The 16,860-nt window shown below is 41.1% G+C and overlaps 1 long non-coding RNA gene across 1 annotated transcript in view; it reads left to right on the top strand.

Moving 5' to 3' along the window:
- LOC143783471 (uncharacterized) overlaps positions 1-16,860 on the top strand; it is a 98,924-nt gene that overhangs the window by 27,743 nt on the left and 54,321 nt on the right. Inside the window, exon 2 of the long non-coding RNA XR_013217191.1 lies at positions 10,618-10,835. This is a non-coding gene — a long non-coding RNA (uncharacterized LOC143783471). The remainder of the gene's footprint in view (positions 1-10,617; positions 10,836-16,860) is intronic.

Here is a 16,860-nt window from a genome sequence, read left to right as displayed (position 1 = left end):
AGATTTGTCTTCCAACAAGACAATGATCCCAAACATAAAGCGAAATCTACAATGGAATGGTTCACAAATAAACATATCTAGGTGTTAGAATGGCCAAGTCAAAGTCCAGACCTCAATCCAATCGAGAATCTGTGGAAAGAGCTGAAAACTGCTGTTCACAAATTATCTCCATCAAACCTCATTGAGCTCGAACTGCCTGCCAAGGAAAACTGGGCAAGAATTTCAGTCTCTGGATGTACAAAACTGATAGAGACATACCCCAAGGGACTTGCAGGTGTAATCACAGCAAAAGGTGGCACAACAAAGTATTAAGTTAAAGGGGCCGAATAATATTGCATGCCCCACTTTTCAGTTTTTGCATTTCCACAAAATTTAAAATAACCAATAAGCTTCGTTCAACTTCACAATTGTGTTCCACTTATAATAATCTAATAATCTTTATTTTTATATAGCGCTAACATATTACGCAGCGCTTTACAGTTTGTACACATTATCATCGCAGTCCCCGATGGGGCTCACAATCTAAATTCCCTATCAGTATGTCTTTGGAATGTGGAAGGAAACCGGAGTGCCCGGAGGAAACCCACGCAAACACGGAGAGAACATACAAATTCTTTGCAGATGTTGTCCAAGGTGGGATTAGAACCCAGGACTCCAGCGCTGCAAGGCTGCTGTGCTAACCACTGCACCACCATGCTGCACTTGTTGTTGATTCTTCACCAAAAATGTACATTTGGCATCTTTATGTTTGAAGCATGATATGTTGGAAACGGTTGAAAAGTTCAAGGGGGCCAATAATTTCACAAGGCACTGTACATAGAGTGGTGACTGACCCCGCGCCGGCACCACCCCCTTGACTGCTAGGGTGAATAAAGTTAATTACCTCTTGTCAGCTTGGGTCCAAGTGCTGGCGCTGGGTAGGTTTACAGCTCTATTAACCTAACTACCAACATAAAGAGCATAAATCATCTAAATCTCAGGAGACACACCTGAACTATAAATAATGACAAAAAAAAACAGCTGGGTGCCTACAGTCTCTAAAAATGTAAACTTTATTGAAAGCTCCAATATAAAAATAATAGCAGTTTAACAGAATAGCGTAATTGTGGACCACGTAATGTATAAACATAGTTAAATCACATGTCATTAGTGTTTAATCATGAAACAGTCTAGGAAATTGTTTAAGCTACAGAATTGAAGACACCAAAAACAGAGCCTGGATGGCCCAATGTCTATGCTGCATAGTGCAGGTTTATGGTCTATCTTCCAGTTGTATAGGAAGATTTGTGTACAAGAAGATGACTAAAAGGTAACTTACATATCCTAAAGATTGGTGTGGAGTGTGGTTCTGGTGCTTCATCAGGCGCTGTGTTGGCGCCGCCCCCATGACTAAAACCGAAGTACTGCTAGGAGAGAATAAAGTTAGTTTACTTTCGGCAGATTTGGTCTAAGTGCTGGCGCCAGGCGGGTAAACAGCTGTACGAACCTGCAGATTAAACCCAAAACTGCAGCTTAATAAGGTTTTTTTCTTCCTTCTCTATTAGACCTATACACTTGCATCAAAGACATTATGAATTTTGAATATCGTGCTGCTCTGCACGACAATTTTGTAAAGAGGTTTAAATTTAATTGCTCCACTTGGTAACCTGCTGGACTCCTTTGACTATTTTAATATTTAAGAAGTCAATACAATGTGTGAGGATATGGACTGTCCTACCCCGTCCCTACCCTGAAGACAACCGCTGTTTTCCTATGTGTAGTGTGAACAATGTCATGCATTTTATGCATTTGATGTGTATGTGTATAATCCCTATGTAATGTGTAGAATAGCGGGGCAAATGCTGAAACACTATGATAGCGTATAAAGATAAGTGTTTATAGATAAATGTAGCAAGTAATATATGGTAGGAGATAGCTAAGGAATAGTTAATGCTTGGTACAGGTCCACAGATGGGAAGGGGAATAGTGTTAAAAGGAGAGGTACTTCCTGGTTATTTGTGGTTTGCATTAGTGGAAGGTTTATGCAAGGTCTTTGTGGAGATCTAGTGTAGTGGGCTGCTAGGGCCAACATGGGCCTATCATTCAGGCCAGTGGATTGTCACACAATTCCTCCATGCGGGTCCATTTGTCCGGCCCGGGACTTCGAGATTGGTGCCAGGGACATTAAGCACATCACACCTGCAGGCCTGTAGGGGAAGACGGACATGGATCCACAGGAGAGGAGAATGATGGAATCTGGGTTCACTGCTACCTTTGGAGAGGGATCCTTAGAGGTAGTGGAGACAGTAGGAAAAGAGATACTCTTTAGGGAAGGAGTGTTAGGGCTGAAGTTATGTCCGGTACCAGAGGGAAAGAGTGTAAAATGTTGTGCCCTATCCCACATGCTCCACTGTTAGAACTGTGAACTGTTCAGTAAAAGTTGACTATGGAAAAGAACTTGGTGTTCCCTGTTTTGTGTATGGCGGTTCCTGAAGAGGGAAGCCTGGACTCAGAGGAGGCCTATGGCCCACAATTGAGTGTGATGCACGCCTCACCTAACAGCACACAGGGAATGGGACACGATTTTCCTGTAGGGTGCCAGAGCGTGCAGAAGCAGTAGCTCATCCACAACTACCCCACTCGGGCACCTTGGGTCACTCTTTCAATCCGAATTCTTATCCTTTCCCCTTCTAGTCAGTCTCTTTATTCTATTTGGTTGTTTACTTCCTCTACTTCTTTGATGTAAAACTCTGGTTTAATGCTTTATTAATGATATTACAAAGTTTTACACCATTTGATGCTTTGTTTTTTGCTAAAAGTGAAAAAAATTCTACTAAAAAGCACCAGTAGCGCTAATACCCTGATAAACCTGCAGCAGATAATATTACGGTCACGCCTTTCCGTAATTAAAAACAATAAAATCAAAAAATATAAAAGAAGGTTATCTGCGCTGGATTAAGGTTGTGACTTTCTATATGCAGAGACCCAAAAGGACTGATTCCTTACACTAAATATAACAATAAAATAGAAAAAAATATATATATGTACCTGATGGAGTTTCTTATATGAAAGTATGATCTTCCGTGGTTGGAGCCGCTCGCAATGCCCTGCAGATAAAGACCAAATGGAGTCAAGGCTGCGAGGAGTCTTTCAAGGCTGGTGGATCTAGCTGCCGTTTAAGATACACAATCCTTCCAAGGTTCTCACACTTACGTCTCCCAAGGAGAAAAGGGGCAAAAGAGGTCCGGAAAATGCCGGGTGTTGCCTATCGAGTAACGAGTAGCAGGAGCTGCCCCGGCCGGTGGCAGTAAGAAAATCCCACGCTCGTTATACTCTGTAGTCGGTCAGTTGTGCTGTATTGCTCGACTTAGCCGCTCGGTACTCTGCCGTAGCAGGACCTTGTGTGACGTCACAGTCACGTGATTACTCACGTGACGGGCTATGGAAAGACACTAGGACCACAATCCTACGCGTTTCGGAGCTGAAAACGAGCTCCTTCATCAGGGATGGTCCTTCCCAGGTCAAATATGCTTATATAGTCTACCGCAATCATCTGGCCGACATCTAAGAATTAAAGGCAAAAAGTTCAACATCGCTATTTAGGCCCTTAGGAATTAAAGTATCAAATATAAAAATCATTCTAGTTTCCTCTCTAGACATTTTCCGGATAAAATCTCCTCCTCTTCGGCACTTTTGTACCACTTTGAGACCAGTAATGACAGTGCCACATATTAACCCCCCATGATGCGTCAAATAATGTTTGGAGAGGGGATGCCCTTCAAACTTCTTGTTAATATTGTTGATATGTTCATTAATCCTAGTCTTCAGGGCCCGTTTTGTTCTGCCAATATAGATTTTATCGCACGGGCATCTGATCGAATAGATAACCCCCTTAGTATCACAAGAGATGAAATTCTCAATTTTCCAATCGGTATTACCCTTCTTGCATCCAAGTTGTTTTTCGGTTTTTAATATTTAATCTTTCTCCACCAAGTGATCCATTTGTACATACCACATTAAAAGTTAAGTCCAATTTTAATCCTGTTCAGGAATATTCCGAGTCGTTTGAAGCATTCCAAAAAAATGTGATTCGGGATATAAGAAATATTCCTGACAAAAGGTGTTCAAAATTCAGAAATAATTTAACATACATGGAACAAAAGGCCATTAGACAAATTCAAATCAATAAAGACATAACTATTAGACCCGCGGATAAAGGGGGCAGTATTGTTATTCTTAATACTGAGGATTATACGAAGGAGTGTTTGAGACTATTAGGGGATCAACACACATATAGGCTTCTATCTACAGACCCATCCAATGCCTTTATCTTAGAAATGAAAGATTTAATTAAAAAGGGATGGGATCAAGGGATTATCACTAAAAGGGAGTATGATTTTATTAATATAAATCACCCACAGATGGCTTATTTTTATTATCTCCCTAAAATTCACAAAAATTCTGAAAATCCCCCAGGTAGACCGATAATATCTGGTGTAGGCTGCCTAACAGCTAATTTATCAAAATACGTAGACTGTCATTTACAGAAACTAGTTCCTGAACTTCCATCGCATCTGAAGGATAGTACACATATCCTGAGAATTTTGGAAAACATAGAATGGAAGGATCATTTCATTTTAGGAACACTGGACATCACTTCACTTTATACGGTCATTCAGCATGAGAAGGGGTGTGAGGCGGTGAAATTTTTCCTGGATAAACAGGGAATGCTCCCTAAAAGTCAAATTTTATTCATTTTAGATTGTATGCGTTTTATTTTGACACATAATTATTTTAAATTCAAAATGCACTACTACTCCCAGCAATGGGGTACTGCCATGGGTACCAGGTTCGCTCCAAGTTATGCCAACCTTTATGTTGGCAAATGGGTACTTGACACCATTCATAATGACCCCTCCTTGAAAGCGAACCTGGTACTCTGGCATAGATTTATTGATGATATTGTTTTTATATGGTCTGGTGGACCCGATTCTCTGTTCAATTTTATTAGTAATTTAAATAAAAATTCATATTTTTTAAAATTTACGGGTACCACCAGTACAGTTTCTATTGATTTCCTGGATCTCAATATTTTTATTGAGGAGGGCAGAATCCACACAAGAACATTCCACAAACCCACTGATGGGAATAATTATATTTCATTAGACAGTTGTCATCTCCCCCACTGGCTGTTGAATGTTCCCAAAAGCCAGATGATTCGGGCGCATAGGAATTGTTCCCGACCACAGGATTTTACACATGAGACGGACATTCTTATGGACAAATTTGTTGAGAAAGGTTATTCACATAGCTGTTTGTCTGCAGTAAAAAATCAGGTTGAGAAATTACTCAGATCTAGTCTCTTTCAAACTAAAGAAAAACGTGATAATCAAGTATTATTGGAGAAAATCCCAATTATCACCAGATATAATGCCAATACACATCTTTTTAGAAAGATTGTGCAGAGACATTGGGACATTCTGAAAGAAGACAAAGTCATTGGTGAAAAACTTCCTGAACATCCGTTGTTCATTTATAAAAAAAGCCCGGAATCTGGGAAATAGAATAGCCCCTACAGTTCCACATCTTGTTCAAACTGAAGGACTGTGCTCTCAGAAACCTCAAGGTTTTTTTCCTTGCAAAAAGTGCAAATCTTGCAAACTATTAAAAACCGAAAAACAACTTGGATGCAAGAAGGGTAATACCGATTGGAAAATTGAGAATTTCATCTCTTGTGATACTAAGGGGGTTATCTATTCGATCAGATGCCCGTGCGATAAAATCTATATTGGCAGAACAAAACGGGCCCTGAAGACTAGGATTAATGAACATATCAACAATATTAACAAGAAGTTTGAAGGGCATCCCCTCTCCAAACATTATTTGACGCATCATGGGGGGTTAATATGTGGCACTGTCATTACTGGTCTCAAAGTGGTACAAAAGTGCCGAAGAGGAGGAGATTTTATCCGGAAAATGTCTAGAGAGGAAACTAGAATGATTTTTATCTTTGATACTTTAATTCCTAAGGGCCTAAATAGCGATGTTGAACTTTTTGCCTTTAATTCTTAGATGTCGGCCAGATGATTGCGGTAGACTATATAAGCATATTTGACCTGGGAAGGACCATCCCTGATGAAGGAGCTCGTTTTCAGCTCCGAAACGCGTAGGATTGTGGTCCTAGTGTCTTTCCATAGCCCGTCACGTGAGTAATCACGTGACTGTGACGTCACACAAGGTCCTGCTACGGCAGAGTACCGAGCGGCTAAGTCGAGCAATACAGCACAACTGACCGACTACAGAGTATAACGAGCGTGGGATTTTCTTACTGCCACCGGCCGGGGCAGCTCCTGCTACTCGTTACTCGATAGGCAACACCCGGCATTTTCCGGACCTCTTTTGCCCCTTTTCTCCTTGGGAGACGTAAGTGTGAGAACCTTGGAAGGATTGTGTATCTTAAACGGCAGCTAGATCCACCAGCCTTGAAAGACTCCTCGCAGCCTTGACTCCATTTGGTCTTTATCTGCAGGGCATTGCGAGCAGCTCCAACCACGGAAGATCATACTTTCATATAAGAAACTCCATCAGGTACATATATATATTTTTTTCTATTTTATTGTTATATTTAGTGTAAGGAATCAGTCCTTTTGGGTCTCTGCATATAGAAAGTCACAACCTTAATCCAGCGCAGATAACCTTCTTTTATATTTTTTGATTTTAAAAGTGAAAAAAAGCCTGTTTCAATAAAGATTACAATTTCAAAAAAAGAAAAAAAGAACATGTGTTAAAATTATTCATTTAAATAGTCCAAATAAGTCAGTACAGATCTAACATTTGAGTTCGTCATTTGATCTGTGTATTGTCTCTGTATTTTTTTAGTGAAAATTATGATACAATAGTTGGCTTGATTTTCTTATGTTTATCCTGCAACTCCAAAAACAAGATTGGAATTTTTTTTAGAAGAATCTGTATTCTCAAAGCCAGAGGCCAATGACAGGCTGCTTTAACCCCTTCAGGACGCAGCCCTTTTTCATTTTTGTGTTTTCGTTTTTTGCTTCCCTTCTTCCCAGAGCCATAACTTTTTTATTTTTCCGTCATTATGCGGGATGAGTTGTACTTTTAAATGACACCATTGGTTTTACCATGTCGTGTACTAGAAAACGGGACAAAAATTCCAAGTGTGGTGAAATTGCAAAGAAAGTGCGATCCCACACTTGTTTTTTGTTTGCCTTTTTTGCTAGGTTCACTAAATGCAAAAATGACCTGCCATTATGATACTCCAGGTCATTACGAGTTCTTAGACACCGAACATCTCTAGGTTCTTTTTTATCTAAGTGGTGAAAAAAAATTCCAAACTTTGCTAAAAAAAAAAAAAAAAAAAAAAAAAGTGGGCAATTTTCTGAGACCCATAGCGTCTCCATTTTTTGGGATCTTGGGTTGCGTAAGGGCTTATTTTTTGCGTGCCGAGCTGACGTCAATGATAACATTTTGGTACAGATACGTTCTTTTGATCGCCCGTTATTATATTTTAATGCAATGTCGCGGTGACCAAAAAAAGTAATTCTGGTGTTTTGAATTTTTTTCTCACTACGCCGTCCAGCTATCAGGTTAATCCTTTTTTTTATTGATAGATCGGGCGATTCTGAACGCCGCGATACCAAATATGTGTAGGTTTGATTTTTTAAATTGTTTTATTTTGAATGGGGTGAAAGGGGGGTGATTTAAACTTTTATATATTTTTAATTTTTTTTCTATTTTTTAAAACATGTTTTTCTTACTTTTGGCATGCTTCAATAGTATCCGTGGGAAGTTGGAAGCTGCCATAACTCGATCGCCTCTGCTACATAGGAGCGATGCTCAGATCGCTCCTATGTACAGTAGCAAATCAGTAACGACCTACTTACCGCCAAAGCTACTGGACAATACTCTGTACTCCTCCTTCTAGACCTGTCCTCTGCTTTTGACACAGTTGACCACTGCCTTCTACTACAGATCCTCTCCTCCTTTGGCATCAAAAACCTCCCCCTATCCTGGATTGCCTCATACCTTTCCAACCGCACTTTCAGCGTCTCCCACTCCCACACTACCTCCTCTCTCTGTTGGAGTCCCCCAAGGCTCTGTTCTAGGACCCCTACTCTTCTCAATCTATACACTTGGCTTGGGACAACTCATAAAGTCGCATGGATTCCAGTACCACCTCTATGCTAATGACATTCAGCTCTACCTCTCTGGCCCAGACGTCACCGCTCTGCTGTCCAGAATCCCAGAGTGCCTATCAGCCATATCCTCCTTCTTCTCCTCTCGCTTCCTCAAACTCAATGTGGACAAATCTGAACTCATCATCTTTCCTCCATCCCACAGATCTTCCTTACCTAACCTATCTATCGCAATCAATGACATCATGCTTTCCCCCGTACCGGAAGTCCGCTGCCTCGGAGTAACCTTCGACTCTGCCCTGTCCTTCAAACCGCACATCCAAGCTCTTTCCACCTCCTGTCCCCTCCAGCTCAAAAATATCTCCAGAATCCATCCTTTCCTCAACCTTCAATCTACTAAAATGCTTGTGCATGCCCTCATCATCTCCCGCCTTGACTACTGCAATATCCTTTTCTGCGGCCTCCCTGCTAACACCCTTGCACCTCTCCTGTCCATCCTTAACTCTGCTGCCCGACTAATTCATCTCTCTCCTCGCTACTCCTCCGCTTCCTCCCTCTTCAAATCTCTTCACTGGCTCCCATTCCCTCAGCGTATCCAGTTCAAATGACTAATACTGACCTACAAGGCCATCCATAACCTGTCTCCTCCATATATCTCTGAACTAATCTCCATATATCTTCCCTCACGTAATCTCCGGTCCTCCCAAGACCTCCTTCTCTCCTCCACACTTATTCGCTCCTCATCCAATCGCCTCCAAGACTTCTCCCGAATATCCCCCATCCTCTGGAATTCTCTGCCCCAACACGTCCGGTTATCCACCACATTCGGATCCTTCAGACGGAGCCTGAAAACACATCTCTTCAGGAAAGCCTACAGCCTGCACTGACCCCGCTGCCTCCTCATCACTACCGAAGCTACCGCCTCACCAACACCGGAGCTCCTGCAACCCCCAACCTACTGTCTCCTTCCCTATAATCCTGCAGAATGTAAACCCGCAAGGGCAGGGTCTTCGCCCCTCTGTATCAGTCTGTCATTGTAAGTTTGTCTACTGTAAGTGATATCTGTAACTTGTATGTAACCCCTTCTCATGTACAGCACCATGGAATCAATGGTGCTATATAAATAAATAATATTAATAATAATAATAATAATAATGTAGAATTACAGCATTGCTATGAGCGCCGAGCACAGGGTGGCGCTCACAGCAATCCGGCATCAACAACCATAGAGGTCTTCAGGAGACCTCTGGTTGTTATGCCAATGCACCGATGATGGGGGTCACCAGTGCGTGTATTTCTGGCCCGATGGCCGGAAGCGCTTGTTAAATGCCGCTGTCAGAGTTTGCCAGCAGCATTTAACTAGTCAATAATGGCGGGTGGATCACAATTTCACCTGCTGCTATTGCGGGCACATTTCAGCTGTACAAAACAGCTGACATATCCCGACTTTTATGTGGGCTCACCGCCGGAGCCCACGTCAAAGGGGGAGACACAACATGCACCGTACTAGTATGGCGCATGTCGTGAAGGGCTCAGCATTAAAGCTGGTTGGCAGCCATTACGGGGGGCGCTGACACACTCAGAGCTTTGTCTGAACCCGTGCCGATGCCGCCCCCGTTACTGAAACCTGAATTCTGCCAGGAGTAATAAAGTTAATTTTCTCCCGACAGCGGGCTCAATGTACAGGTGTCGGGTAAGTTCAGAATGCTATTAATCTGCAGATCAACCCCATGTCTGCAGATCAATAATGTTTTTTCACATAACAGGTTCATGACACTTATGTAGTATTAGGTCTTGCTCACACGTTGCATTTTTGTAGTGTTTTTGATGCAGAGAAAGCGCAGCGTTTTATAGTACTAGCAAAGTGAATGAGATTTCTGAAATGTCATACACATGTTGCTTATTGTTACTTTGCGGATTTGAACAACTAAAGCACTTTTTCAATTCTGCAGCATACAGTATTTCCGCGTTTTTGCAGTGTTTTGTCACCCATTCAAATACATAAGGAAAGAACGCAAGTAAAAAAAACGCATGAAAAACGCATGCAACGCACTTACTTTAGGGAATGTTTACATGTTGCCATGGGGGAAAACACATTTTTTACAATACCGACAAAGTGAATGAGATTTCTAAACTCTCATGCACATTTTGCTTGTTTTCCTTGCAAATTTGAACATTCAAAGCTTTTTTAAAACCTGCAGCAAGTCAATTATTTCTGAGTTTTTGCAGTGTTTCTCACCAAGCCAAATGAATGGGGAAAATTACAAGTAAAAATGCATAAAAAATGCATCTAAATACACTTTTATTTTACTCAGCGTTTTTCCTGCCAGCACTTTGGCTTTTGCTGTTTAAAAATCTGCTGCAAATATTCAGCGTCTGCACATGGGCACATGGGCTACTTCGTCTCTCATATTTATTGCTATCGCTGTATACATTTTATTGTAAATGAAATAAATCACAGTTCTCTTGTTGACCTTGACAGGAAATTTTGCTTCTTCAAAGAAAACCAGGCACTTCCATTTAAGGCATCTGAACGGGTTCATACAAGGTTCCCTCTGCTGTGCATACATTAATATACAGTAATCGCTGCTAGTGATGAGCATGATTCCATCAAGACTACCGCATATGCCAACCTAATGGAGCTAACTAAGTTAATTTAATAGCCGTCCTCTTTGCCAGATGGAAAAGGGACCGAATAAGGTTAGTGGTGCAGCATGATCTAGGAAATGTCTCCCTCATTTAACATGATAGAAAGTCAATTGAAATATATTTTACCCACTTGTGCCTCTGAAATTTCTTCTTAACTAGTTAAAATGATTGATTTTAGCCTAAGTAACAGCTCATTGTTCACAACCAGAATTTACAGCCGAGTATGTTGGTTCATTACCTTCTTCTAAATTACAGGTTCGGCCAACATGCTCTATTGATAGAATAGATGTTTTTTTAATTGGTCATCTTAAAAAATGCATTACATAGCGCAAGCACAATAGCATTCTTGAATCTAGTGCTTAAAGGGATTTCTTTGGACTTTACACAGTAGTCAGGGGGATAACAATGGCAGTCTCAGAGGGTGTGATTGCGACCGGCCCCGTGGAGTCTGACACTTGCGCCATTTCAGCTGAATGTGGGACATTCAATGGGTCACTGACTCCCTGCCCCACAATAGCACTGGCACCACAATAGCTATGCATGCCACCAATCAATTAGGGGCCTGCAGCTGACATCGGCATGCTCATCACAGACAGCGCATGATGTCACTTTTATGTGCTGCCCACCTCCCTGCAGTGACTATGGAGCAGGAAGAGGACGCTGCTCACTGCTGGTGTGTGGACAGGTAAGAAAACATTTTTATTTAAATTTCAAATTGTTGGAGAAGAACACCAGGACAGGAGACATTCTTACAGGAAGGGGCACCCATGACAAGGGTCCTTGGGACAGAATTGGGGCCCAAGACAGGGGATATTATTACAGGAAAGGGCATCGGATAGGATAGGTGCAATTATTACAAGAAGCGGCCTAGGACAGAGGCATTGCTGTAGAATATGGGCCTAGGACAGGGGACATTATTACAGGATGGGGCCCAGGACAGAGGATAACATTATAGAATGCGGGTTGAGGACATGGGACATTACTACAGAAAAGGACCAGGATGTGGAACATTATTACTGAAAGGGGCCATTATTACAGGATGGGGCCCAGAACAGGGGATATTATTATAGAATGTGGGCTAAGGACATGGGACATTATTACAGGATGGGACCAAGATGGGGAACACTATTACTGAAATGATGGGGCCATTTATTACAGGATTGGGGCCAGAATGGAGGAAATTAGTACAGGACAGGGGTCAGGATGGAAGAATTTATTCACATAATAAAAGCCAGGACAGAAGACATTATTACAGGATGGGGCTAAGATGGATGAGCTATTACAGGAAGGGGCCCAGGATGGAGACCACTATTACAGGATGGGGACCAGGATGGAAGATATTGCAGGATGTGGGACATTATTACAGGATGGCGGCCAGGATGGAGCAATTTATCTACAGGACAGATGGCAGGATAGAGGACTTTAGTACAGGATGTGGTTAGAACGAGGAACATTATTACAGGAAGGGACTCAGGACACAGAACATTATTACAGGATGTAGATAATCCAATGGATAATTGGATAAAAGTCAATCAGAAAATTATATGAGTAAGGAAAGGATAGGGGATGGCTTACTGTTTGTTGGGACCTACCAGCATTCCACAACCAACTTGTCTATTATCATCCAATCCCCACTGTTTTCCTCCAATTCGACCAACACCACATGTACCTATGAATATTTATCAGTCTCCAGTTTCTCTAAATTCCTTCACCAGAATATAGATAGTAGGGTGAGTGATACTGCACAGATTTTATGAATGTGTTCAACATCTGAAAGCCACCCGTTCAGCTAGGCGTTGGAGGAATGACCCTGCTCTAAAGTGGTCAATTCATTAGCTGCAGTCAACTTCAGCAGAGGAAGAGCTTGCATCATATGCAAGGACTTGTCAAGTGACTTGGATTTGTCTGTGCCATTACTTGGGACTTATGGAATGTGGCCCATAGCCACATCTTCCTTTGATCCTCAAAGTAAGCACTTACAGGATGTTGTGCTAGATGTTTGCAGAATTGTTGGCTTTCGCGACTCAGGAGCGTTTCTCATCATAGCTGACCCTCATATGGTTCAGCCAGAGGCTATACCACAGGGAACAGGAATTGCCATTGAATTAACTGGAGGCAGCCGATGGAATATTCCAAAATCAAGTGTAGAACTGGATTTTGGCTGCGAAGCCAAGCAATGATGATGAGTATGATGAGTGGCCTACCTGCAAATATTCACTGAAAAAATGATGCACAAAATCTACAGTGGTAATTTGTAGGTGCAGTAACTTAAAGTAATGCCATGGAGGAGGCAAAAATGGAGCCTGGTCCTTCAACCATGCCACACAATATTAAAACAGGTAGCCAACATCAAAATGCTGATGGATTGTCAAAGCAGGAGGAGACAAGAAACATTTCAGCTCTATCCACTTATTCTTCTCAAGTGACCTGTTGAGGTCGCTAGTTCATACACACTATGAGGGAGGAACAGTTTGTAACAGTGTGTTACCCCTGATCCCGTCCACCACCCACCCAGACCATCTTAATGAAAAATAACTTACTCATGTACTACATTAAAGGGAATCTGTCAGCAGGATTTAATATCCCAAATTACTTATATGTGTACATAGCTCTTTGAAAAAGAAGTCCAGTAATACCTTTACATGGTCAGTAGGAGAAGGTGGCGCTGTGTTGGAAATAAAGCTGGAGTGATAAAGGATTCAGATCTACAAATAGCTCTTAAGCCTCATTTGCATATCCATTCAAACTTTGATTTCTCAGTAACTGAGGCATGGACTGGTCATGTCAAGGTATTACCAGACTAGCTTTGGAAAGAGCTACGTGCACATATGCATATTTTTTTGGGTGAAATCCTGCATAGAGATTCCCTTTTAACATTCACCTGGCCTGCACCAGGTGAGGGAGCAGTTTATTATTTTGTATTGTCCTGCACTGCAGAAGGCTTTACTGATGCATAGGTATCTGGATAGAGTTGGATATGGGCAGGAGTTCACTTATTTATTTCGTAATTAACTCATTTACAGACCACCTACTTCTCAGGAGCTTAAAAGGGAGGTATTAAAGGGACAAGACAAATGTTTTCTGTTATGTCTTGGAGGGGTAGAGGTAGATCATGAGACCACTGTATAATAGAAAAGAGATCGGGGCTCATCTGGCGCTAATAATTAAATAATTAATTGGAAACCTGCCTACTCTTCCTTGCTAGAATTGGGGAGTTTATCTCAGGACTAGAGGATGTTATTTTTCTTGGCAACAAATTACTCAGTGGTGCCCCCAGATTTGTTCTGCTTGTTGTTCTGTGTTATAACCTTGGACAATTGTGTCAATGTTCAGTAGAATATTTTCCACAATGACAGTGGCAGAAGTGGACAGAAATGGGCCCTTGTGCAAGACCAACACATGGGATCTTCTTTGCATCTATGACAGAAGTTTCTTTTGCTTGGGAGATAGAAACGGACCCCCTTTCCTCTTAGTCCCTGTGTGACTGCACTAATGGTTTGTCCACCCCTACCAAGTGACATAACTTCTTTGATTTTTCATCAATTAACCATCCCTGGGTGCTTTCTGTCAGTAATCCCGTCATAATAACAAACAATAATAATGTGCAAAATGGCTTTTCATTTGTGACTCCCTCTGGTATCATGATTCTCTAGCATGCCACATAAAGTTCTTAATTAAGAGTTCGTTAATGTTACAGATAAGAAATACAGCAACTTCATTGTTCCAATATTGATTCTATTTTAAACAGCAACTTTATTACTTAATAGGAATAATGTCTAATTGAAGAGGGCAAAGGTAGATACATTTATATTACAATTGTGCTGTACTTTATCATAGATAATGATTAACTACATAAGAACTAAAAAGAAAATAGGAACATCACACCACTGTTCATTTAGGCTGGGTTTACAACTGCGTGAGAGCCTCTATTTGAAGCCTCTATTGCAAATTCCACTGTTTTTCTTTTACAATGATGGACAAACAGAAACCAAATGGACTTAAGTATACAAGTGTCCAATACTTGTTCCCGTACCAACCTGCACTGTGTTGTGCCCTGCTATTTAGGTTGTTGCATACGATGTTTAGCTTACTGTATTTCTTATGCCTTTTATCCAGAGTAGTCTCGGCTCTCACTAAAGCATATCATAGGAACCGATGAACCAGTGTCTCACTGGTGCCACCTCATCCTGTGTTTCCTGGACTGCTGTTCCTGGATGCCGTCCTGTAGCAGTAGGAAGAAGAGTCGGTTACAAAGGGTCATTGACTTGATGTTTTGTGCCTGACTATATATATATGGATGTTGCACCACCAGAATGCAGCACCTCAGCATCTGTAGGTGGGACTCCTGGATGTCCAAACAAGTGTGTTGGGCATTTCTGGTGTATGCGGAGTAATTGCATGAGATAAAAAGAGACCACAGCGTTTCAAACCAAAAAATAGTTATTTTTAATGAGGAATTTTGTCTGGATTTCATACTGCTCATGATATCAGCAATATAAATTTCTCGACAGGTTCTCTTTAAATGGAAGGAGATTTCTAGCTAGGGAAATTAAGTGGATTAATTAAGCTATAGAAAGACAGAATTTTTCTATATTGCAATATGAATGTGTGAAGATAACCAGAGACTTTGGAGCTCTTTATAAAAAAAAAAAACATCTTCCTGAATAACTGAATAATTGTATACCTTTTAGATAAATATACATAAATTAACCCCATTCACGACCTTTATAGGTTAAAGGTTGAGCCCCTCCATTTGATGTGGGCTCCAGCACTGAGCCCTCATCTTTCCTGGCAAATGACAGCTGATCTGATCAACTGTCATGTGCCTCTAACAGTCGCAGGTGGAATCATGATCCGCCTGCAGCTGTTAATTTTTTAAATGCTGCGGTCAGTCACTGACAGGGGCATTTAACATGAGCGAACTGGAAGCACGTCATAAGACTATCAAAATCTAAAGTAAATTAATCCCATTCGGCAAACGGTGTAATTAGAGAAAAAATCAAAATGCCAGAATTACGTTTTTTTTTTCCTCACCACAACATTGCAATAGAATGAAATAACGGGCGATCAAAACAACATATCTACCCCAGTATGGTATCAATGAAAACGTCAGCTCAATGTTAAAAAAAGCCCCCATCCAGCCCCAGATCCCAAAAATGGAGGCTCAGAAAATGGCCTCTTTTTTTAAAAAAGCTTTGGCTTTTTTTCACCTCTTAAATAGAAAAGAACCTATACATGTTTAGTATCTGGGTGCTCATACTGACCTGGAGAACCATAATGGCAGGTCAATTTTAGCATGTAGTGAACAAGGTAAAAAAAAAATTGTGGAATTGCACTTTTTGTGCAATTTCGCCGCACTTGGATTTTTTCCCCATTTTCCAGTACCTTATAGTGATGGAGAAATAAAAAAGTTATGGCTCTGGGATGAAGGGGAACAAAAAATGAAAACACAAGAATGGAAAATCACAATGTCCTGAGGGGGTTAAGGGTACATTAAGGACCAAGAGAGCATATCACTGCACCAGACTTCACTCATTGTTGATAGCAAATGAGTCATGTATTCCATCAATATAAAACTAGCTAATAATCACCTGTCCCGGCTCAAGCGCCGGGCCTTGTTTCCTTGTCCTATGGCTAGTTCCCTTTGTGCTAGTTCATGCTGGGTTGCTGTAACAGCCCAGCAATCACCTCTGACATAATTACCCAAGGCCCTTTAAAGTCGTTTTTTTTCTAATAATATAATTACAATGAGCACTATTGACCTGCAAGGACATTATCCCATAGCCACCACTTACAATAGATGACAATTTTAACGTCCTTTTGTTTTTGAAAACCAAAAATAAGCTGGTTTTACCACCTAAACCACTCTGTACTGCCAATAGTTTTAGAAAGGAATACTATAATGAATGGTACAAGAAGTAAAAGTGTATGATGCAGTATATGAAGAAGGCAAGGAAAGTCTGAACAATTGGTGCATTTTTCTTCTTGCTTTTTCTCATACCAGATATGATTTAGCTGCCTACTTACGCATTGGTTACTGCCTCCTTTTATATTAAGCAGTCATTAGTAACTGAAA

Source organism: Ranitomeya variabilis, chromosome 6 (genome assembly GCF_051348905.1).
Source record: "Ranitomeya variabilis isolate aRanVar5 chromosome 6, aRanVar5.hap1, whole genome shotgun sequence".
NCBI lineage: Eukaryota > Metazoa > Chordata > Amphibia > Anura > Dendrobatidae > Ranitomeya > Ranitomeya variabilis.
Note: the sequence above shows the minus strand (reverse complement) of the source record. Positions and strands in the feature narration are given on the sequence as shown.